Genomic DNA, 26,602 nt, shown 5'->3' with positions numbered 1-26,602 from the left:
GTAAATTAAATATTAAGGACGATAAATTTAATATAGGTAAAGTATTTAGTAATAATAAGGCAATAAAGGTAGCTTACTAGGAGTATATAGACCTTAAAGAAGTTATACTAGAGGTAGAGAATAATTCTACTACGGAATAGGGAATATTAATAGGGATTAAGACCCTACTAGATATAACGTCTATTACTTTATAAAATATAAGAAAAGTAGGATAGTAAACCACTTTAGCACTTAATAAAGGCAAAAGGCTAAAGGCTTAAGATTCTTAGGATAAGATAAGAGATAATTAAGATTCCTAAGATGGGATAAGATATGCTTAAGGACCTATAATAGATAATAACTAATAGAGTAGAGTAATAACTTAGTTTAGTAATATATAAATAAGCTTAGGATAAAGTTTTTTAAAGGTATAAGATTTTCAAGACAAGATAAGTAAGATTTAAGACTTTTAAGATAAGATAAGAATACTATATAAGCCTAGTTAGACTAAGGTAAGAGCTAAGCTTAAGATAGAAGTAAGCTTAGGATTAGGAATTCTATAAAACTAAGATTTTTAGATATAAATAACGACTATTAAATAAACTAAGATTAAAAAGCAAGAAGACTTTAAAGATTTACTTATAAGGCGAAAACTAAAAGAAACTATAATAGAATTTAGGCAAAGAATTATTATATAGCAAAATTAGAAACTAAATTAAAGGATTAGTATACTAGGTTATATAAGGGATAGAGCACCTATATAAAGAATTACTAATAGGCTTAGGGTAGGTATATTAAGAGCTAAGTAGCTTACTAAACTAGAAGATAAAGAGGATCTAGGAATCCCTACTAGGTTTAAAGAATAATATATAAAGGGCTATTATAATATAGTAATAAAAAATACTTCCTTACGGATAAGCTATATATACTTTAGTAGCTATATTAAAAGTAGTATAGGCAATAATATAATAATAAGTGGGAAGATTTCTATATATGGTTAGATAAGAAAGTTATTTAGGATTACCCTATTACGGAAAAGGTAATAAGTTATATTAAAGGAGCCTTAATTATAACGTTAAAGGATTTAAAGGAATAATTAGAGGACTAAAGAAGTAAGAGACATATCTTAGTACCTATAAATAAAGTTATAATGTTTAGATAAATATAATAAAGGTTTAAACTTAAAGATAAAGATAAGTTAAGAGTTAACCTAAAGCACCTAGTATACTATACGTTATTATAGATTATATATATAAATAATATATATAAAATGCATAAGAATCTAAAAGANAANAATTAGAANTANCTNNTNAGNATATATTAGGCGCTAGATAAGTAATAGTATAGAAATACTAAGTATATATATAGATAGCATTTAATAAAAGTTTAGAAGTTAGGAGACTTAATACTTTAACTAGGATAATTCCTTACAGAAGAATACTTAGATAGATAATAGTAGTAGAAATACCTAAAAAATATATATTTATAGTATATAGAGGATAAAAAGTAAACTAGGTATTAGCTAAAGAGTAAGCTAAGTATATAAGGATTAAATAACTAATAATTAGGAAAAGTAGAGGCTTATAGGACTAAAGGGAGCTAGTAGTAGAGCCTTAGACCCTTAAAGGAATTTAAGAATAACACCTAAATTTAAAAGTTAATTAGTAGGATTAATAGTTTAAAGCGCTAATATATAGTAGAGTAATACAGAACTATATCTTACTAGTAGTAGTTAAAAAAATAGGATTACCTTATAGATAAAAGAAATAACCTTACCTATTAGTTATAATTTTAGGAGATTTAATAACCTATAGAGGAGGGATTATTAACCTTAAAACAGGACCTATTTAAATAACCATTAAAAAAATTAAGATATCTTTTAATATCCTACTATTAGGACGGGATAAGGCAATATTAGAAATACCTTAGTTATAGGAGTATAATCTAAAAATTAATTAGATTATAGGTTAGGTTAATATTAGAGATACTTAATACCGTAAAATATAATAATAAACTAAAATAGTATAGTACTAAGTTAGAGCGATATATAAAGAGACCAAGTAGGGCTTATATTATATACTAAAAAGATACTATAAATATAGTAAGAAACTATAGAACCTAGAAAGTAAAAAGCTAGTAAATTATATAGTATAGGATTATAAAATAGAGTTAGAACTAGAAATAAGTCTAAGGTTTTTTTTAACCTATAAGCTTACTTAAGAGAAGTTAAAAGCACTTAAAGAGTTTGTCTAAGAAAACTTACAGAAGGGATATATTAGACTATTATAGTTATTGGCAGGTTTTCTAGTGTTATTTATACTAAAAAAAAAACGGAAAACTTAGACTATATATTAACTATAGGCAGTTAAATAGCATTACTTAAAAAGATAGGTATTCTTTACCCTTAATTAGCAAAATTTAGGATTAGATAGGTAATATGCAAATCTTTATAAAAATAGATTTAAGATAGGCGTACTATTAAATTAGAATTAAGGAAGGCGATAAATAAAAGGCAGCTTTTAGGTTAAAGAAAGGACTATATAAACTATTAATTATACAATTTATGTTAATAAACGCACTAGCAATATTTTAGAAATAAATTAATAGTATATTAGGAGAATACCTTAATAAGTTTATTATAGTATACCTTAATAATATTATTATCTACTTAATAACTAAGACAGAATATAGGGAATATATATTAAATAGGTCTTAATGTAAGGGATATTATTGCGGATACCTTAGGTTGCCCTTAGGACAACCCCCGGACGCCCCTTGGATGGTCGCTAGTTATATGCCGGAGGCATATACCTGTAGTATATAGTCTCTACAATTCTAGAGGCCTTACCTCCTTAAGGATTCGTCTCTCTTACCAATCTATCCTATTCTAATCGTGTCCTTATAGCCCCCTGTCTATAAGATCCCCTTACATTTAAATCCTTCCTACTCTTTTTTAGAAGGGTAGTTGGCTTTAAGGACCAGATTGTTTGTTTATATCTTTTGTTTACAACTACTATTCTCCCTTAAAATCTCGCGATAACCTAAATGGAAACTCTACGGATACCTTATGGAAAGCCGTCGCGTAAAGGTAGGAAGGTCCCTCTAATAGTAAAAGATTGCGACAATATAACCCTTTAGGTAAGACGGCTAAATGAGCCCTAATACCTAGATGCTCTAGGAGCTTAAAGACTCTTATACACCTACGGTCACTGCTAAGGAAAACGTAGATATCCTTTATAACGGTTATAACGCTGCCGGAAAGTAACTAGAACCCCTCCGGCCCTACCTAGGCCAATTAAAAGATTAAGTGCTAAAGGCGACTTTAAGATCTTCCCCTAAGCTAGAAATACTAGAGAAATACATTAATATGTTTAACTAGGAAACTAACCGGAACCCTCCCGGAAGACTACTAGCTTATAATTAGTATAGTAATGGTATATAGACTGCTTACAAGCCAAGCGGGCCTACCCCTTTAGGTAATTTAAGCTAACTACTAACTTAAGACCCGAGCCTCGTTGGGAAGCCTATACTAGCTACTAGTACTAACACTACCTCTATAGCAGGAGCTTCCCTAGGCCCGAGTTTAGAAGGTTAAGAGCCCTATACTAATCTCCTTTAAGACGGATATTAGGAAGCTATTATAAGGCTCTTAAAAGCCATGCGGGAGGAAGCTACTAATAAATATATTAGAACCCTCTAAGGGCAAATTTAGATCTAGTAGGGTTTAATCTAAGCTAGGCAAATTTTTTTTATAACCTAGTTAAGGCTAAGGGCTTTTTAGGGGCTACTTAGTACCTACCTAAGGAGGTATAGAAGACTTAAAGAGGCACTTATATAATAAATAGAAAAAGGATATAGACTAACTAGCTAAGGCCTTTAATAGTTTAGAACTTCGTTATAGACCTAACGCCTAATAGCTAGATAATTGGGTTCGTGAGGTAAATAACTTCTTTAAAATGCTAATAATATAAGATAATACCAAAGAGCGTATATGCTAGATTATTAGTAAGATTAAAGACTAATTGCTAAACTAGATCGCGCTTAATTAACTTAATAAAGAGCAAATTATAATATGGCTATAGCTATAGACTTTTCTAAAGGGTTAGACCTAAGATCCGTATATTATATAATATAACAATATAGAATAATTCTGGAATAATATACAGCTGGACCGTTAAGACTTCCGCTAGTTTATAAACTTTATAGAAACTTATACTTAATAGATAGATCTAGAGCCCTTTAAAAATAAGGACGGCAGCGTCCGTAAGAAGGAGAAGATTAGATTTATCTAGGCTAGAATTAAGCTAGCAATTTGTAACAAAATAAAGCGCGTAGGAGCCCTACTGTGGATTACTATATATGCGGATTTCGAACGAGCGGTTCTAAACGCTGAGGATGCGGTAAGGAATTAGACCTCTTTTGGTAGGAAGCTAGGGGGTTACTAAAAGCGTGGGCACTTTAGTAGTAATATAGGGCAGACCTAATCTTTAAAGAAGCCGTTCTTAAAGAGAACTTTAGAAGGGTTAAAGTTAGGAACCTTAAATAACGGGAAAGACTCCTAGGGTTAACCTAATACCTATCTGGCACCTTTATGGGAACACTCTAAGAAGTTAAAAGAAAACTTTAGAGGTAGATTCTATTAGAAGAATAAGTAGGGCAATAACCGCACTAATAATTTAAAAAAAAAAAGCCCTAGTTGCGGACTTTTCCTGGCTATAACTAGGGTAAGATATAGAAGGAGAGACTTTCTGTATTGCTGTTAAGCTAGAAATAACACTCCCTATAGGTAAGGTATAATAGTTCTAAGTACTATATAATAGCGGCGCTAAAATCAATCTTATATAATATAATTTGGTAAAAGAGTATAAACTTATCCTATTGTAAAGGTGGCAGAAACCTACTATAGGCTTTCTAGATAAGTATTGGATTAAACTATATAGTGCCTATAAGCTTATAGTGTTAGTGGCCGATATATATAACCGTACTAAGGTGGTCGGCCCGTAACCCTTCTAGGCGGCTAACTTTGTAGGTTATAACCTTATCTTTAGATACCCTTAGCTTACGGAAGTAGATTTTAAGGTACGCTTTAAGACAGGAGCCTTTAAATAGTAGAACGATGAAGATTTAGAAGGGCGTATATTACTAATAAACCTAAAGGACATTCTAGAGAATATAGCCATAGGTAAAATAGTGTACGCTTTACACCTAAAGGAGTATTGGATCTAACCCCTATTTAATAATAAGATGGGTATAGAGCCTAGTATAGGTAATAACCCCTTTATAATAGAGACCCTATAGGGAACTACCGGATAGGTCGCGGAAATATTATAGGGAGGTGGCGATTTTAAGGATCTTATAAGATACTTTAACCGTTATAGGTTACTCTGGCTTAAGTAATATATAGAGAGTATACTATGGCATCTTAAGCGCTATATTAAGGATTTCTTTACCCTTTACTGGCTACCGTATAAAACGGTGTAATGTACGGTAGTAACTATATATAAGTAACTACTATAGCGTATAACGCTGCCTATAAGTATCCTAAGGGAGCTCCGGGACCTATCTAACGATAATATAGAGGATGAACGCGACCCCGATTTATTAAATATTTTAGTAGGCCTAAGGGATTTACTAAAGGTATTTTCGGGCAGGAGAGCTAAAGTCCTACTGTAGAACTTGGAGTACGATTATATAATTAATTTAGAAGAAGGTAAACAACCGTTAAACCTTCCTATTTATAACCTCTTGCGTAAAGAGCTTAAGATCCTATAGGAGTACCTTAATGGCTTACTGGAAAAGGGATAGATCCGGCCTAATAAGTCGCTGGTAGGCGCGCCGATCCTCTTTATCCTAAAACTAGATAGAACTATAAGGCTATATATAGACTATCGCGGTCTTAATAAGATTATAATTAAGAATCGTTACCTACTACTACTAGTTAGTGAAATGCTGGATTGATTATTTAGGGCGAAGATCTTTACGAAGTTAGATTTATAAGACGCTTATTATAGGCTCTATATTAAAAAAGGGGATAAGTAGAAGACCGCTTTTAAGACCTAATATAGCCACTTTAAATATCTGGTAATACCTTTTGGGCTAGCTAATGCGCCTATAATATTCTAATTGTATATTTATAAAGCCTTAGGGGGACTAGTCGACCGCATATACGTCGTCTATTTAGATAACATCCTAATCTACTTAGAAGATAAGGATTAGTATAAGCAATATGTCCGCGAAGTACTGGAATATTTAGATAATTAGGGCCTCTACGCCAAGGCGTTAAAATATATCTTTAATACTAAGTAGGTCAAGTTCCTGGGTTATATCGTAACGCCTATAGGTATAATTATAGACCTAGTACAGATGTAGATGATTTAGGAGTGGCCGGAGCTAGAGAGCTACTAGGATGTTTAAGTGTTCCTAGGCTTTGCCAATTTCTATAGGCGCTTTATTTATAACTACTTAGACGTCACCTAATACCTATTTAACTATATTATGGAAGCTTCTTAAGACCTAACCTAAAGAGCAAAAAGCTTAAAGGTGGTAAGGAAGAAAACTAAGAAGGGACTAACTAAATGGTATAAGCTATGGTTATAGCCCGGAAAGGTTTAGAAGGCCTTCCGGGAACTTTGCATAAAGTTTATAAAAGCTCTATTACTACGGCATTTTAACCTAAATTAGCTATTAATAATAATTACTAATGTATTAAATTTCGCCCTTATTGGTATCCTACTATAACCTAATAGGTATCTAGACGCTACCTAGCTCTATTAGAGACTAATAGTATTTTATAGTAGAAAATTCTAGGGACCTAAAGTTAGGTATTATACCCACAATAAGGAACTGCTGGCTATAGTTAACTGCTTTAAATAGTGGCGACACTACCTTAAGCACGCGAGCTATACTACTTATATACTTTTAAATTACCATAATCTACGCTACTTTATAACTATAAAGGAGCTTATACCTTAATAAGCCAGATAGGCAGAGGAGCTCGCGCGATTTAATTTTGAGATTAAATATAAGCTAGGGGAAAGCAACCCTACTAATAGACTATTATAACGGCTAGATTATGCTAAAGGCTTTAAAACAGGAGAAGGAAAACAGATAATAGATATCTTACTCCCTATATTATAGAATAAGCTCTAGGTATAGGATACTTAAGCACCTATAACTCTATATACTGAGTTTTAGGCGGTGTAAGCCCTATTGGTTTCCATTAACGTTCCGGCTAGTACCTAGTCCGTTACTAATAAGGGTCTAAATATACCTAGATAAAATATCCCTAATACATTCTTAGAACCTAGTAATACACTATCCCTAATTACTAAGCTATCCCCTTAAGCCAATAGCGAAGCTATAGAGCAATTGGAACTCGGAGCCCTATAATAACTAAAGGACTTTAACCTTATAGCGGCCTTCCTAATATACGCGCATTAAAGAGTTATAAGATCTATAGTACTATCTAGTCTTATACTTGGAGCAGTATAGAATAAAATAGCTTTTACTTAGGAACTATCTAAAGGGTTAATAGACCTCATCCATAAGGTATAATAGAGGGACGCTTTCTATACTATCCTTAATACGGAAGTAGACCGGAAACGTGACGGAAAAAAAGCTGCTAGGCGCTACTATTAGGAACTAAACCCAATAGGCCTACTACGTAAAGGTAGTAAGGTTTAGGTACTATAAAAAGCAAATCTATAATAAAAGATTCTTATAAAGAATTATAATAATCCTTTAGGCGGCCACTATAGTTAAGTAAAGATAGTAGAATTACTTTAGCGTAAATACTATTAGCTAAGGCTTAATTAGGAAGTAAAGGAGTATATTAGCTATTATAAGAAGTATTAAGTATACAAGATCCGCAGACATAAGCCATAAAGTCTACTTAAATTAGTTCCCCCCGCTAGTAAGCCATAGCAACATTACGCCATAAACTTTATTACGGATCTCCCGCCATTTAAAGATAGCTAAGGATGAATATATAATTCGGTCCTTGTACTTATTAATAGGTTTTTAAAGTACGTCTAATACCTTCCCGTTAATAAGATAATTAATATACAAAAACTCGCTAACTTAATTAAGGAGAAATGCTTTTTTAAAGTAGATTAGCTACACTCCATTATTACTAATAGAGGCAGCGTCTTTATAAGCTAATACTAGTCGGACCTATGCTTCTATTTAAAGATAGACTACTATTATAGTATAGCTTTCCATCTATAAACGGACGGGCAAACAAAACGCTAGAACTAGGAACTAGAGTCTTACCTATAGATGTATTTAAACTACTAGTAAGACAATTAGTATAAGCTACTCCCGTACACAGAATACGCTTATAATTTAAAGCAATATATATTATATAAGTATACACCAATCCAGATTGCCTATAGCGTTTAACTATCTAGGTTTAATAGTATACCCAACGATTACTAGCTAAGGCCGTATAATTAGTTATAGGATCCTACCGGGAAGTCTAAAAATATTTACTAGAGAGTATAAGGATACCTCTAAAAATAAAAGGAGTAATAGAAGTATATAAAGCAGAGCCTATAAAATGCCCAAGAGTAGTAAAGACTTTAGTATAACCGTAAGCACTAAAACAAGCATTTCGGAGTAGGCAATAAGGTTCTATTACGTTTAACAAATATTAAAACCCATTGACTATTAAAGAAGCTTAATATAAGATACCTAGGTCCCTTCTAAGTTAAGGAATAAATTAGCAAGCTAGCTTATTGTCTCTAGCTACCCCTATCTATAGCCTATATATATCTAGTGTTTTATATAAACCTACTAAAGCTATAGTATAGACTACTGCTAGAAAAGAACTTCCGTCTAGGCCCAATTAAATACCCTAAGGTAGTAGGCGAGCAGTACAAGGTTAAAGCTATACTATGCTATAAGTCTATTAAGAACAAGCTTTAATTTAAAGTTAAATAGCTAGGCTAGCCTGCTAAAGACTCTATATAGGAACTAGAGGATCACCTTAATTATTATAAAGATATTCTAAAAGAATATTAGGACTAAGGTCCACAATCTATAAGTTATAGAAAGCGCTCTAATACTACGGTATTATCGCGACCTATAAAGAAAGCTCGCGAAAAGAGTAAATAGGTCAAATTAGATATAGAACAGATAGGCTCCGGAAACTATAGGGATAGGGCTACAGCCTAAGGCAGGACAGGTCCTCAGCCTTTTTATATATATAGCATAGAGTTAATAAGGCATTTTGCTAGAATTGTATTTTTATTTATTAATCTATACCAGGAATATTATTCTTAAGGCTTCTAAGCCCTTTTTAAAAGCCTTACAAGGCCTTCCTAAGCGCCTAATCAAGGTCCTTAATTGCTACTATATACAAGAACGAATCCCAAAAGTCTAAACCACAAATACCTAATCTGAAAAGCCACTACGCCTTATTATTAGGAGTAGGATTAGTATCTATTGGGCTACTAAGTAATGGCTAACGAGAATAGGATCCAGATGCCTTAATAAGCGTATAAGTAGGTATAAAAATAGGGGTAAAATAATAAGGTGTAGCTAGAGCAGAGACTCTTAAACGCTTAATACTAACATTAGGTCCAAACCAATACTAATAAAGCTCTTGCGGCGTAAACTTATAGTCAATAAAGACACGCTTAAGCCTAAAATAAATAGAGATGTTAGCTAGCTAGTATAGTCCAGAACTACTAAGACCTTACTACGGCAACTATTAGTCACCTATCCGCTAGGTACCTAAAGGGTAACCTACTTAATACTATATCATATTATGCTCTTTTAAAACTTAACGCGTATGCGCAAACTCCTTCCTATAGTAGACAGCGACCTTCTTCTTATCACCCCTATCCTGTACCCTATCCTTAGTATACTAACCTTGCTTTTATATTAGGCGTTGCTAGCTAGCTTACTAGGAATTATAGGCAGTATAGATAGCTATGGCATAGTCTTAAATTTAACTAAGACATTTAGTATTAGCGCTAGAATAAGACAAAGCCCGGGCAATATAGTAGTTAAGAATATTAAAGGATTGTCGCCACTTAGGCCTAGGCTATTAAAGCTTAAAGTCAGTAATAGAAATCTATTAAGGATAGAAAAGCTTACCTTAACGCAACTACCGCTCTTAGTACGTATACATCAATTATAAGGACTAAAGGTATTAGATTTAACGCAATATGTCTTATTATAAGCCTCCAGAATCCTATTATTAGATTTCTAGTCTTTTAAAGATATATAGGCAAAATCATTTAGGCAGGACTAGCACTAGTTATGGGTTAGCGGAGGTTAGGGTTTTATATGCAAAGGTAGGGCTAAAATATGCTATAGAATTTACTTAAAAGAGCAGTTAGTAGGAGAACAAAGAGGTATATTAAATTAATAATAAAAAAGAAGAAAATCTTAATAATATATTAAAAATACGTCCAAATTAAATAAAGGTTAATAATAGGAAGTAAGGTATTAAGGAAAAGGATTAAGCTCGATAAGCAAAGTGTCTTTATACTTCACCGTCTAATACCCTTCTAGTAAATAGCCGCAACCTTGCCAATATAACTCCGTTACAATAGCGCTATTTAAAAGGAAGGAAACACGCGTATAAGTTATTTAACTATCACTTCCTTATAAAAACTAACTACGCGGCCGGGGGAAGGCAATTAAAACGTTAAATTAAAGACGCATATAGGTTAAATTAGACCTAAAACGATACTATAGTATTAAAAAACAACGTTATAGACGTTCTTAACAATTGCATAATAGCTACAGGTGCTATTGCAAAGAGTCCCTCCTGTTTACTAGGTAGTAGAGCTACGCCAAATATATAGCACAGGACTATTAGATTTAAAAGCATATACACCAAATCTTAGGAGATAAGTCTCCTTAATTAACTAATTAATACCTTAACCGTATCTAATAGCCTAAGGGCAGATGTAGGAACAATGCGTTAGTGACGCAGAGGATTATATAAAACAATTACAGATTATATCTTAATAGTTAAAAACGACGGCAAGCCAAGGCTCTATACGTTAAATCCCATACTAAAAGGTTCTACGGAACTATACTAGAACACCAAATTACCTATAATACTTATAATTAATTACAGACTGGCATAAAGGCTTAGAAGCAGAGTTATATAAAAATCCCTATATTAGCTTAGGTAGTCACCAGTATACTTCTGGTAAGCTTTTAATAGGTGTCTTAACAATCCTCATATCTTTTCTCTAGTTATATTTTTTCCTTATTAAGGTTTTTTAGGAGTTTAAAGTAGGGGTTAAATAGATAAATAATATATAGCGGTATACCGATACCTCTCTAACATCTCTCCAAACCTCTTCCGGGATAAGCCCTTATAATCTCCCTATTGTAAGGTAATGGCGATTAGGGGCTAACTATAAGAAGGGGGGGGGGNAATATAAGGGATATTATTGCGGACACCTTGGGTTGCCCTTAGGACAACCCCCGGACGCCCCTTAGATAGTTACTAGTTACGTACTAAAGGCACGTACCTGTAGTATATAGTCTCTACAATCCTAGAGGCCTTACCTCCTTAAGGATTCATCTCTTTTACTAATCTATCCTATTCTAATCGTGTCCTTATAGCCCCCTATCTACAAGATCCCCTTACACTTAAGGAGACTATAAAAAAACAGATACTAGTAGTAATTAAGAAATATAAGTTCTTTACTAGGATGACCAATTTTATAGGATTTATTATTAAACTAGGTTATATTAGTATAGACCTAAAGAAGATTAAAGCTATAGTAAGTTAGTAAGAACTAGAGAATATAACACAGTTAATATAATAAAGCCTTATAGTAGGAACTATGGTAAACTTATTAATAGGCTAGGTATATAGGTAAATAAGAAGTTAACAATATAATAATAATAATAATAATAATAATAATAATTCATTGCTTAAGGGCTAATACGGATCCTATACGGCCTACGCAGATTACTTTATATATAGGGGAAACTTATAAATTTACAGGAAGAAAACCCCTAATATATTAGGGGAGGAAAAACCCTATAAGCCACCTTAGTAGGATAAAAAACCCTAAATTACCATACCTGCACGTAGCAGCGGCCCTATAGGCCTATAGCTACGTCCTCCTCCTTAGATATTTTAAACTCCTTAGAAATCACTACTTCCTTCTCTAGCTTATTTAAAGCTAGGGTTTACTACGTCCTAGCTAGGCCTTACTAATCGATTGCTATATACTTATAGTTGTGTCCTATATCTTAACCACCCCCTATATACTATCTCTTGTTAACTATTACTATATACGCTATACCTCCCCCCCCCCTAAGGCCTATTAAAGGCGTAAGGGGGATTTATCCGTTCTACTATCCTAATACTAAAAGATGAAAGCGGGATATGTATATATGTGTATCTAAGTATCTTTTATGCCTAGGCCCTAGTCACTAGGCCCTCTCTAAGGGCACTACTTCGTTAAGAGGAGATAAGGAAAACCGTACAGGGTTATCCAGCTGCCGCTTTTAGTAGTATTACGGCAGTATAGTAAGTAACCGCATGCTTCGCGGGCGATCGCCTTAGGGGTTAAGAGGGGCCGTATATTTACTCGTTCGTTTATTTACGCTTATTTATTCATTAATATAAGGTTATTAATGCTTTCTACTAGGGGATAGGGGATGTTATCGAATACTATACATCTATATTAGATCGTACAGGTGCCCTAAATAGGAGAACAGCGTAGTAGTCGTCGTATTGTAGAGAGCCAACAGTAGTAGTTTTTAAGATCTCACCATCCAAAAATTTTTCACCACCGCCCTTAACGCCTATAACCACTATTAGGTCCTATCCGCACGCTATATAACGTCTTTACGTTAGCTTTAGGTCTAAACTTTAAAGACTAGGTTTGTAGCCGTCACCACGTATAGGTATAGAGTCCGATTTTAACGGCCTAATATAATAATAACTAGTAGAGTAGTTGCCTAATAGATTAACTCTAATTATATTCTAAGATTTACTATAAAGAAGAGAACTATCTAGGTAGGGACTATAGTCCTTTAAATATATAACTATACTCCTAAGAAATCCCCTTTATATATAAGGTACGTATACTCTATCTACTCTACTATAGATCCTATAGGTCTTTTAGATTATATAGATTATATTATATAACCTTAGTTACCATTCCTCGTTATATAGTTCTACTAATTCTATTCTAGACTGTGCCTTAATTAACTAACTAGCTACTTCTAACTCCTCTCCTAGTAGTCGTAATATTGTACTTAAAGCGTCCGTAACAGTTAAGGTTATTTTTAGGGGTTAGAACTACTATAGGAGGTTTATAGTATAGTAGTTAAAGAATATTAAACCATTTACTAGGCTTATAAAGAAAGAGGAACTATAGGCATAGGGAGATAAATAAAAGAAGTTATTTAAGGAACTTAAGGAGTTATTTACCTAGGAGCTAATCCTTAAGATCTATTAACTAAAGTTAGATATAGTTGTAGAAATGGACGCATTAGACTTTATACTAGGAGTATACTTATTATAGAAGTATAGGAATATATAGCGTCCAGTAATATACTAACGTATTCTACTACCGAGCCGGCCACTTCAAAATACACCAAAAAGCCAATATTTGAATCTTAAATATCTCAACCACTACTTAATAATATTTTCTAAAAATTTAAATATAAGCTCTTATATACCTATTTTAGTATATATTATAATACTAAAGCGTGCAGCTAGGTGGTTATTATAATATAGAGTTTAGGGGTTAAAAATAGAGATATTTTTTAATATCTTAACAACTACCGGAGCGCATACTCTTATATTGTAATAAGTATTAAAATAGGTATATAAAAGCTTATATTTAAATTTTTAGAAAATATTATTAAGTAGTGGTTAAGATATTTAAGATTCAAATATCGGCTTTTTAGTGTATTTTAAAGTGGCCGGCTCGGTAGGGTGGCCGGCTCGGTGGTAGAATACGTTATAGTTAAAAGATAATCATTAGGAAATTTTTTTTAGGGTCGTTGTTGCGGTTTGCGGCAAATTGCCGCAAACTATACGATCGCCAATTTGCGCAAAACGCACGTTTTGCAACAAGTTTGCAGCACCCTAATAGCAATTTACGCGTTTTGTAATAAGTTTGCAGCATCTAATAGTAAATTGCAGTAAAACGCTACCCTATAAATAAATAGTGCGTAAACTATACAAATTGTACAAACTGTACGAATTGTAAAAACTATACGAATTGTAAAAACTGTACAAATTGTAAAAACTATACAAATTGTAACTATATAAATTATAATTATATTATATAATAACTAAATTATCATATATTCCTATAGATCTCTATAATATACTTTTAAATATATTTATATTATAACTATATAAAATATAGAGCTATCTACTTTAGGCGTTAAGGGGGAAGCCTCTCGTAGAGGCTCTAAATTATTTACCTACCTACCTACCTACCTGCCTGCCTGCCTGCCTACCTACCTACCTACCTGCCTACTTGCCTACTTACCTACCTGCCTATCTACCTACCTACCTACCTACCTACCTGCCTATCTACTTACCTACTTGCCTACCTACCTATCTGTCCGTCCGTCTATACCTACCCGTCTATACCTACCTATCTATGCCTACCTATCTATGTCACCTTAATTTGATCGATCGATTAAATCGTTTATCGTGTTCGCTGGCTAGTTATTTAAACGGTTGTTATATAGCTCTAGCGACGGTCGTGTGGCGATAACGACGGTTATCTAGCTCTAGCGACGGTTATCTAGCTCTGGCGACGGTCGTCTAGCTCTAATAACGGTCGTCTAGCTCTGGCGACGGTCGTCTAGCTCNGGCGACGGTCGTCTAGCTCTAGCGATGGTCGTCTAGCTCCGGCAACGGTCGTCTACTAGCTGTTGTTCTGGTGTCTTCCTAGGTAGGGAGGATATAAGGAAGGGTAAAAAATGAGGTGGCTACTTAGGTATATATAGGGGTATACTTGGCAGAGGCATATATAGAGGCTATTAGAAATATAGCGGGGACCTAATAGTATTGTGTCGCGCGTATATATAAAGGCTTTATGTAGAGCTTTATGTAGAGCCTCTGTATATAAAGCTTCGCGTAAAGCCTTATACAAAGCCTCTATATATAGAGCTTTGTATAGAGCTTTATAGAGCTTTATATAGAGCTTCGTATAGAGCTTTATATAGAGCTTTATATAGAGCTTCGTACAGGGCTTTATTAACCTAAGGTATAAATAGTCTATATATTCGGGTTAGGAGGTCCTAAAATTCAAACTCCCGCTAAGCTAGCTTCTAATTAGTTAGAAAGCCGGCTTCTTATTAGTTAGAAAAAAAGTTACGCGTGGTAAGTTGTAGCAGAATCTACGTGACAAATATTAAAATATTATGTATTACGGAACCCTATCGCAGGGGCCTCTATAGGAGAGCCCCGTGCTCTTGCATATACCTCGCGTACAGCTTATATCAGCTACGCGTAGGTATATTACCTCCTTACGCCCTCGACCCTTACGATCGATCGCGTAACGTCTTATAGACTCCTCGAATACATACGTCTTATAGCCACTACCCCCGTCCCATAACATTACGTTGCGCCTTTTTACTACTAACACCTAGCCTATGACCAATTCTACGTCTCTGTAATACTATAGGCGCTGCTAAAAGTAGCGTGCCTATAAGTTACCTTACTTTATACTTCTAAGGAACCTATAATAGTAAGATAATATTTCTTACTAGCTACTATATTAAACCTAAAGAACAATCTAATACCTATACTTAACCTACGACGCCAATCAATCCCAGGAGAATTTGATTTATCAGCCCTAGCCTTAACCCCTAAGGAGATAGACACTAATAATATCTTATCTTTTATTAACTATATAACTACGGATAAGTAAGTAGAAGGGCTACTACCTATTAAAATTGAAATACGAGATACTGAGATGTTTGTAAAAATGGTAGCACGAGAACCTAATAAATACTACCGCCTTCTATAGAACTACTACCTAAAGCTTATATAAGCCGAGATATATACTACTTAAGATCGCGATATTATCTAAGACCTATAAGCTCGCGAGGCGCTCGCCAATAACACGCGTCAAGAAACCGAAGACGACCTCCGCATGTCTAAACGCGACGTCCAACAGTTAAAGAAAGCTAAGATTATACTTATTGCTATAATTACTAAAAGAGAAGGCATAATTAAATACCTATAATCTTAGCTTAATAAGCATATTTATAATAACGCTAGATACCTCTCTACTGTATATAACGCCACTTAAGTCTCTATGCCCCCGGTAACTTTACCTACTTAATGTTTAATAAAGGGTTAGCGCCGAGCAGCCTTACCTAACGGGAACCCCTACTAAAGCAATAATAAAAGCTATAATAACCGAACTTAAGCTGCCACTATAGGGTCTAATATATATTACCCTAATCCTTTAGTTTTTTAGGGAGACTGTAAAGAATATAGCTACTAGAAGATGTAAATCCGCAAGAAACTAACTTAGAGCGCCTACCTTTTTCCTATAGAAGATACTAAGATTAGCTATATTATTGGGCGAATAAAGGGTACACTATTTAACAGACTCTTCGCCCGATAGGAGACTAATAGCCCCTAGAAGTAGCAGTTCTACTAAGAAGTCCTTAACAATCTCAACCTAATATACCGCGACTATAACCTACTGGCCACTAACTAAGCTAAACTACGTGCCCTAAAGATAAGCCCTACTAAATTATTTAACGAGTTCTATATTAAATTCCAGGAATATACCAGAGCCCTCGCCCGAGACAATACTAAAGACCAAAAAAATCTCCTTAAAAAAGTCACTTATCGCCTTAGTTATGCAGCCGCTAGCTACAACTATAATAATGTTTATAATATAGTAGCAGCTATATAAAAGATTAAATAATAACTAAATTAGATTGCTACTGTAAACCCCTACCTAAAGACCTCCTTATAGAAGCCCTCCGGACCTACTAAACTACTAACGCCTACTACCTTAAGTAACACTACTGGTCCTAATATTGACCTTTCTATACTAACCTTCCCGTAAAAGCTATTAGATAGAGAACGCAAGCTACTCTAAAAGCTAAAGCGTTGCTATAGATATCGTTAAGAAGGCTGTTATAGCTATAGCCCAAACTGCCTAATAGCTAGGTTTAGCAGCCGCCGCCTAATATTTAACCTAGTACCTCGAACACTAAATACGTTACTATATGCTACTACCGTATAAGATAAAGACGCAGTAATAGTAGTAGAGTTGGATACGGAAACGGAAAACGCCAAGTCCTAGCCCTAAGTCGTAGGTTAGGACGCCCTAACGATAAGGGGATCTATATATCGGCCTGCTTAATAGATAACTTAGTAAAGATAAATAGACGGAAATAGATAGTTTTACCTATAATAGGAACTACTGCTAAAAAATAATATAAAAGCCGTTCTATAATTAATTGCGGAGCTACTAATAAATTTATAGATACTTAATTTATGCGTATTTATAACCTACCTACTTTACCCCTTACCAAAGCCCGCGCCCTATAACTTGCTAATAGTAGTTATACCATACAGAAGATTACCTATATAGTATAACTCTACCTAGATATAAATAGGCACTAGGAAGAACTCTGGGCCTATATTATACTACTTGCTAACTACCCTATTATCCTTAAAATAAACTAGCTCGAATAATATAACCCCGCCATTAACTGGAAAAAGAAAGAAGTAACCTTTAACTCTAAATACTATAGAGAGACCTGCCTAGGATATGGCCTAGCCGCCTCTATCTACTCCCCAGGATACTAACCTAAGGAACCCCTTATTACCCTACCCACGACCAACTACTACCACGTAAGTGCCGCGGCCTTTTACCGTATAGCATGTAGGAAAGGCTGGACTATTACCGCAGCCTCCTGATTACGACTATATAAGCTTAATAAAGAATAGGACTACGTCCTTTATAGTAATAGGATAGATATAGTCGACCTTCTAGAAAATGATGCCCCCGTAGAACTCTACGGACTTTTACCTTTAGACTTTAAGAAGTTTATAAAGCTTAAAAAAGGACTTACCAATAAGGAACTCCGCAAGCTCCTCCCTAAGAGGTACTATAACTTTATTAACGTGTGCTTATAAAAGAGCGTAGATATACTCCCCCCATATTAACCTAATAACTATGCCATTAATATTAAATAAGGAAAAACGCCACCCTATAAGAGACCCTACCTAATATTAAAAGACGAACTTCTAGTTGTTAAAAGTATATCAACAAGCACCTCGACAAAGGGTTTATTTGCCCTAGCATGTCCCTAGCAGCCGCCCCTATCTTCCTTACTAAGAAGCTAGGAGGAGGTATTTAATTCTATATTAACTATAGAGGACTTAACGCTATTACAATTAAGAACTAATACCCCGTACTACTTATACATAAGACTCTTAAGCGGCTTAGCTAAGCTAAAATCTATACTAAGCTTGATATTATCGCCGCCTTTAACCGCCTCCGAATATAAGAAGGTGATGAATGGAAAACCGCATTTATATTGCGCTTTAGCCAATTTAAATATACCGTTATACCCTTTAGCGTATATAACGGCCCAGGTAGCTTCTAAAGCTATATTAATAACGCCTTATAGGACTACCTTAATGACTTCTGCTCTGCGTACCTAGACGATATACTTATTTACAGCGACGACCTTTCTAAGTATACTAAGCACGTTTAAAAGGTCCTATAGCGCCTTAGGGACGTAGGACTTTATATTAATTTAAAGAAGTGCGAATTCTTAGTTATAGAAGTAAAATACCTTAAACTAATCGTTACTATTAAGGGTGTCCGTATAGACCCTAAGAAGGTACACACAATTACCGAATAGTAAACCCCTAACTGCATTAAAGACGTATAAGCTTTCCTTAGTTTTGCTAACTTCTATCAAAAATTTATATATAACTTCTTGGGTGTTATAGCACTACTTATAGCAATGATGCGAATAAAGGGCCTTTCCGCGAAAGGAAGAAAAACATATTTACGTTTTATCTGGACGCCTAAATACGAGAAGGCGTTCTAAGACCTTAAAGATACTTTTACTAAAGCACCTATCCTAGCTTACTTTATACTAGGACGACAACTCTATTTTAAGACTAACTCCTTAGACCACGTTAACGCAGGCATCCTTTCCTAGATAGGCGATAACAGTCTCCTCCACCTAGTCGCATTCTATTCGTCTAAGCTTACACTATAAGAATATAACTACGAGATCTATAATAAGGAACTTCTTACGATTATATAAGCGTTTAAGGAATTCTAACTAGAACTCTCCTTAGTAGAACCTAACTAGCCAACTGAAGTCCTTACGGATTATTGTAACCTTAAGTACTTTATAACTACAAAATAGCTAAACTAACGCTAAGCACGCTGGAATAAGTTCCTCTCTAGTTTTAACTTTAAAATCGTATATAGGCTAGGAGTATAAGGTACTAAGCCTAATAGCCTAATACGCCGCTTATAAGACCTTCCTTAGTCTAAAGATAACCCCTATAACCAGTTCTAATAATAAATAATCCTAAAAGCACGAAATTTGGCCCTAGGTATGCTACCTATAATAGAGCTAACTATACCTTAGCTCCACACTATAGAACTAAAATTACCTCCCAAAATTAACAAGCTTATCACCACGGTATATAACACCTCTATTAACCTATTACTATATTAACTTATTGCCGTAAAGACCGCTAGCGCCTATACGCTACTAACTAAACTCTAAAGCTTAGGCCAGATTAATATAGTAGCCTTAGAAGTAAAAGAGAATAGGCTCTATTATAGAGGCCGTCTATTCGTCCCTAACTTAGAAAATCTATAACGGCAACTAATTTAAATGGCCTATAACCTCTAATTAAGCGGCTACTTAGGCAGAGGAGGAACCTATAAGCTTTTTAGCCGATACTACTTCTGGCCTAAAATAATAGACTTAGTTAAACGCTTTATAGGCGCCTGTTACGGTTATAAGCGCGCTAAGGCCTTTAATATAAAGTACCAAGGACTACTGCACCCTTTACTAGTACCTATATAATAATAGGTAGATATCGCTATAGATTTCGTTGTTAACCTACCACCCTATAAGTAATATGGCCGTACCTATAAGAACATCCTTATAATAATATGCCGACTTATAAAAGAGCGCCACTACGTCCCAACCGAAGGTGTAGCCGTTAGCGACGTTACTAACGCCTTTCTCCGCGAAATCTACCGATTATATAGGTTACCTAACTTGATTACGTCCGACTAAGGTATATAGTTCGGCTCTAATATATAGAGATGAATCTGCTAACGCCTTGGCATCTCCGTTAAGATATCTATATCCTTTTACTACGAAACTACTAGGTAACCGGAAAACGCTAATACTAGTATAAAAGCGTACCTATAATAGGTAGTCGCCTATAGTTAAGATAACTGGGTAGATTACCTTCTACTAGGTAAATTTGCAGCGAATAACTACGTCTTAACTACTATAGGACTTACCCCGTTCTTCGCGAACAAGGGATATTACCCCTAATCTAGTATAGAACCACTAGAACCTATTAATAAGAAACTGCTATATAGAAAACGCCTTAAGATGCTACTTACTAACCAGCATGCAGACCGTATAAAAAATCTACTTAACTACTGCAAGGGAGAAATGGCCTGGGCTTAAGTAAAGTAGGCCTATTTCGCTGACTGTTATAAAACGCCACCACCGGAGATGCGTGTTGGCGACTGGGTATGGCTAAATGCACGTAATATCTCTATATAGAGGCCTATGAAGTCACTTAATTATAAGAACCTTAGCCCCTACCTAATTAAACGAGTTATTAATAGGGGAGCTGTATACGAGCTAGAGCTCCTACTTACCCTAGCTACCCGTGGGATATGGCCTGTATTTCACCTATAGCTACTATACCTTTACTAGCCTAACCCCTTACCGGGGCAGATATAGCCTAAACCCCTACTAGTACTAATCCGAGACGAGAATAAAGACAAGAACTATAAGGAGTAGACCGTTAAACGAATTATTAACTCTAAATACTTTAGTAAAGGCAGAGGACGACGGCTCTACTATAGAGTTATATATATAGGATTCGACATAGATTAGCCAGAATGGCAACTATAGGAAGACTTCAAAAATACAAAGGATCTAATTAGCGACTTTTACTACGCGAACCTATAGAAACCGGGCCTAAGTAGAGATTTTATACTTAATCCTCTATGGGAGCCCTTATAGAGTTAAACCGTTATATATTGCCACGTAGGGGCAAATTGCCGTTAGATTGCTGTTAGATTGCGGTAAAGTGCGATTACGTGACCGGAATATTGTTGAGATGTCCAGGAACTTTAACCGGCGGTTAAAGTTATCTAATTGGTCGGATTCTTAGATGCCAAGCCTTATTATATAACGTTGTTTTAAGCCTTTAGCAATACCCCCCTTTCTTCTTTTCTATACCCTAAGTGTCCCTTCTATATATATATAGTAACTACAGCGTCGCCAGAGCTCCGCCTCTATAGGAGGGGGGGTAGTATTACGAAACCCTACCGCAGGGGCCTCCATAGGAGAGCCCCGTGCTCTTGCGTACACCTCACGTATAGCTTATGTTAGCTACGCGTAGGTATATCACCTCCTTACGCCCTTGACCTTTATGATCGATCGCGTAATGTCTTGTAGACTCCTTGAATATATACGTCTTATAGCCACTACCCCCGTCCCGTGACATTATGAATATTAAAATATCCTACTAAGGTAGTATTACGCCTTCCTTTTTGTTAACACCTCTATTAATACTAATATATATATTATAAATATAGCAGATCCTACTATAATTAAGTGCAGCAGGTGCTATATCCATAAGCCCCGCTATAACTTTGTTAAAGACGGCCCTTTAAAGAAGATTTTAAAGCTATGCCAGTTATATTAGTTAAAGGCGCGTTTTCCCTATATATTACTTCTACTTCTGCTTACTTTTCTAGGCCTTTAAATATAGTTTAAATAAGCGAAGAGCTTTTATAGAGTTAGGTTTTATTACTAAGAATTGTTCTGTAAGGCGCCAGCGAACTGCTTTACCTAAAAACGATACCGAGAACGCCTTCCTGCCTCGCGGCCAGAATAGTTAAGATACCTTTAAAATGGCTTAATAACGGAAGACAATTAGGGTAATGTAACGGGAGTACGGCATTCTTTTTTTTTTTTTTTTTTGGTCCGTTGTATTATACTACGTATAATACTGCGCATGCAGCCTCTAGGCTATGGCGCTATAGTTCTATATATATAAATCCTTTTTAGGCAGCTTAATATGTACTAGTAGCTATATCCTAGTAGTTTATAAACCCTTAGGAGTTTATAGCTTCTTAGTAAAATACTAAGGTACTATAACTACTAGGAAATAAGAAAACGGTAGGAAAAACTATAAGAAATCCTAACACCTGTCTCTGTCCTTTTGCAATTTATTTCTATCCTTTCGCTCTCTAATATCTTTTTACTAAGAGCCTAGTAGGAGTTACCTCCTTCTAGAATCCTATTTATTTTATTTTATTCTTCCATAGAACCTTCTAAGCTAGTATTACCTACTAGCTTAACTGCTTTTAGAACCTCGCAGTCTTTACTATTCGCAAAGTGGTTTTCTTTACAGTTAATGCAAAGAGGGGTAGTATGCTGGCAAGGCTTGCCCGTTATTACATAGGTAGAATAGGAGTGGTCTTTAAATAAATATGCAGCTATATAAAATCTACAGGCTCTAGTAGAGCATCTATCTCCTATATGGCCAAATTTTTGGCAGCTAGTGCACTGCGTAGTAGGAGAGACTTTGAGGTATTTTACTACCTTAGTAGCTGTACCTGCAATTAATATCTCTTTTTGCTTAAGGATTTCTTGTCTTTTTTCTTCGTTTTCTATAGTAAAAACTATAGAGCCAAATCTGGTCTATAGATTGTGTCTTTTTTCGCTAGATAAGATCTATCTAGGTAGTCCTTGTATCTTTATAGGATTAAAGGTTTTAATTTCTTCTTTTAGAAGCTTAGAGCCTCCTTCTCCTAGGAAAGGTAGGGTAGGAACCCTATGGGCTACAATTTGAACCCATAGTTCTAATTTTTGTTCTCTTTAAAAGGTAAAGCAGTTATGCTAGATCTCCTTATATTTAACTAGGAAATCTGCATTATACTCTTCTATAGTCATAAGGAGAATATTTTGTTTTCCTTTAGTTCTAGCTATAGACGCTAGTACTGGCTTTTTTACTTGCAGTTTTAATGTAAATAGTTAATTGACTTTGTTTCGTATAGAGAAGGTATCTAAAGGTTAGTCCTTTTCGTCCGTAATTAGGACTAGCTTCCTTTCTTATAGCTGCTTTTTCTTACTTTTCGTAGAAGTAGAACTTCTATTAGAAGGAAAAGGGGTAAAAGATGATAATAAGGAGGGTAGGGAGGACGAAGAAGGGGGGAGGTCCTTCTTTAGCCTCTCTGCGTAAGTTTCTTTAATAGGAGCCACCTCCTTACGGAGAGCTCTTACTTCTTCTACTAGTCCTTTTAGGACCTCTTTTGCCTCTTCTTTTTCTTCTTCTTCTTTTACAAAGGGGTTTTTTCCTATTAGGATATTTTGTATATAGTCCACTAGCTATCTAACTTATTCTTCTTATTCTTCTCCTTCTAGCCCTCTATAGGCCTGGATTAGGCTTCTTAAAGCCTTGCATAGATGTTCTTCCGGAGTAAGGGAAGAGGGAGGTATACTAGGCATACTATCCGTAGTAGTTGTTAGTTTTATTGTCTTTTTTACAGGTTTTTGGTTTTCTTTTTCAGGAGAAGACTAAGGATGTCCTCTTTTTTCTCCTATCCTAACTGGGCCAGGAGAAGGAGAAGGGGGAGAAAAAGTAGATGTAGAGTCCGCATTACTTATTTCTATAAGAGGTTTTTTTTAAACCTATTAGGCCTTGGCATTTTATATCTTATAGGAGGGTTTCCTAGTTTTTACTATCCTTATACCCTTTCTCCTTACTAATCCTACTAGAAGATTTCTGGGGAGATTAGGCTAAGAGGTAGTAGAGAAACTAGCCCCTATTTTATAGTTTTGGTATTAGTAGTAGTGGTAGTAGTTTTGGTGTTCCTGTCTGTGCCTCGCTTATAAGCTAGGGCCACCCTTAGAGAAAAATTTTCTGTTAGGAGAAGGGGGTAAAATAACAAATAAATCTACCTCTAGCTCGCTAGGCAGTAGGAATTAGGTCTTAAAAGTTGGAAAATCGATTGTTTTTGATGGTAAGATGGGTATGCGTAAGTTTTGGAGTGTGGCGCTACCTTTTAGTAAGGTTGCATGTGTGGTGAAGGTTGTACTGCATTTTTAATCGGCGGGGTAAAGCTTACTCGCCTACTCCTCCGCTATATACTATAGATAAAGCTCTATATAGTAGAAGAGACACTCTAGATAGCCTAAATGCGTCCTTGCTGGAACTAGCTCCTATACCTACTCTACTGCTAATACCTACCCTACCTCTAATACCTACTCTACCACTAATACCACCTTCCTTACGGCAAGCTCCCTTACGGTAGGCTCCCTCATAGCAGGCTCCCTTACGGCAGGCTCCCTTATGGCAAGCTCCCTTATAGTAGGCTCCCTTATAGCAAGCTCCCTTACGGCAAGCTCCGTTACAGTAAGCTCTAACTACGGCTATACTACTACCCGTTTCGGCTGTTAATTGGGAGCGAATTAAGAAGTTTAGGAGTATACTATATGCTAAATATATAAAGACGTGCAGCCGTTATAAGGAGCGGTGGTTCTAAATAGGCCTAGCTACGGAGGGTAACAATATAGGTATATGTAAAGCCTGTATTAAGGACGCCAATAGCCTTAAATATCTAACCCTTTCTCCCCTATTTAGTGAAAGTAATAAGCTTAATCTAGGGCCTATTCCTGGCTTCTTACCTATACTTACTGCGGTAGAGGAGCTTCTAATTGCGCGCGTATACGCGGCTAGCAATATCGTTATACTAGTTACGTTTGCTGCTTTAGCTAGAATATATTAAAGACTTAAAGGTAGTTACCACGGCTACCTACTAAACTTAATATACTGGTCGTAAGGCCTACGGTAGTAAAGGGTGGCAAATACCTAAGTTGACGGTTTACTAAGCGGTATACCATAAGTGTAACGGCGCTATCGCACGTTACCTGCCAAATTCTGCCATATTCTGCCGACCTGCGATTGGCCCGCCTAAAGCTAGCGCCTTGGCGGCTTACCCTATATATTTATTTACATTGGTCCTAGCGACCCCTTTTCCTTCTCTTTAGCTTAGTATCTTGGTAATATAGCATTCGTTTAAGCTTCGGTTTAGAGGCATTTGTTTAAGCCGTAACATTATACTAAGCTCTCCCTACCTTGCCTGGGAAGGCCTTAATAATATCCCACCCTAAAGAAACTTCGTCTGCAACGACGTATTGACGCGCTATACTTAGACACCAAAACAACTCTATATTGCCTGGGAAGGCCTAGATAATATCCCACCTTATAAGCTAGATAGGACTGGACCTGTACCCCTAGAATCGAAACTAAAGCGTACAATACTAACGAACCTTAGGAAACTAATAATGGCACCTAAAGTAAGCTTATCTAAGAGAGCTACCTCTACCTAAGAGGAACCTGAGATCTAATTAGGATTAGAAATCAAAGATAATAATAATGTCGTAGATATACGCGAGCAGATTCGCGCCCTTGCAGCCAGCCAAGAAGCCGATTATCTTAAAGCGAGAAATATATAAGAGACCCTATAAGAGATCCTAGAAAGCCTTACGGCCCTATAAAATAGCCTAGCTTCCCCTTCTTAAAGCCCTAGTCAACCTATTTACTCTACTAAATGTAATATACTAGGGAGTACAAATACAATGACGAAGTAATTAAAGTCCGTTAAGCTCCCTAACCCCCTACTACTATCTAATAGGATAAACCCTATCTTTAAGAATTAGAGGATTTAAGTATAAGGAAAGCTCTGCGTTAACTATAACTATTTCCTTTCCAAAGAAGCCAAAATACTCTACCTCTTTAGTCGAACCACTAGGGACGCCTAACGGCACCTTTAAGCCAAGTTTAAGGACGACTCCCCTATCCAATTTATATCTATTAATAAGATAATACGGCACTTAGCGGCTATCTATATTAACCCAAATAAAGTACAGGATGCCCGTTATAACTATAATTACCTGATAATAAAACTAAACTAACCCTTTGCCAAATTCTAAACTTAATTCCTATACCTTATAGGAGAAGGCCAGGTTCCCCTTAAGAACTACTAATTAGACCTATATAATAAGCTAACAATTTGGCTATAAGAAAAGATCGCTGTAACTTTAGATAACCTACTAATCTATAAAAGACTCGCAGCTTATTACCTATTATTAGACTTAGAACTAAAGCGAATTAACGCCTACCCTAATTAATAAAAGCAACTCCGTAACAATTAGAACTCACTAGCTATACCTATAAAAGCTAGAGCAGGAAGATAAGTTATAACTGCTCTTATACTAAAGGCGGTTATAACTACGTACTAGCAAGCCTCGCCTAACTAGCTATATACCACGCCATTAACTAGTATTCGCCGTAATACTCTAATCGACCCTACCTTAGCTATATACTTTAACT

The sequence above is a fragment of the Cenococcum geophilum genome (assembly GCF_001692895.1).
Source record: "Cenococcum geophilum 1.58 unplaced genomic scaffold K441scaffold_99, whole genome shotgun sequence".
Taxonomy (NCBI): Eukaryota; Fungi; Ascomycota; class Dothideomycetes; order Gloniales; family Gloniaceae; genus Cenococcum; species Cenococcum geophilum.
This window is presented reverse-complemented; position numbering follows the sequence as displayed.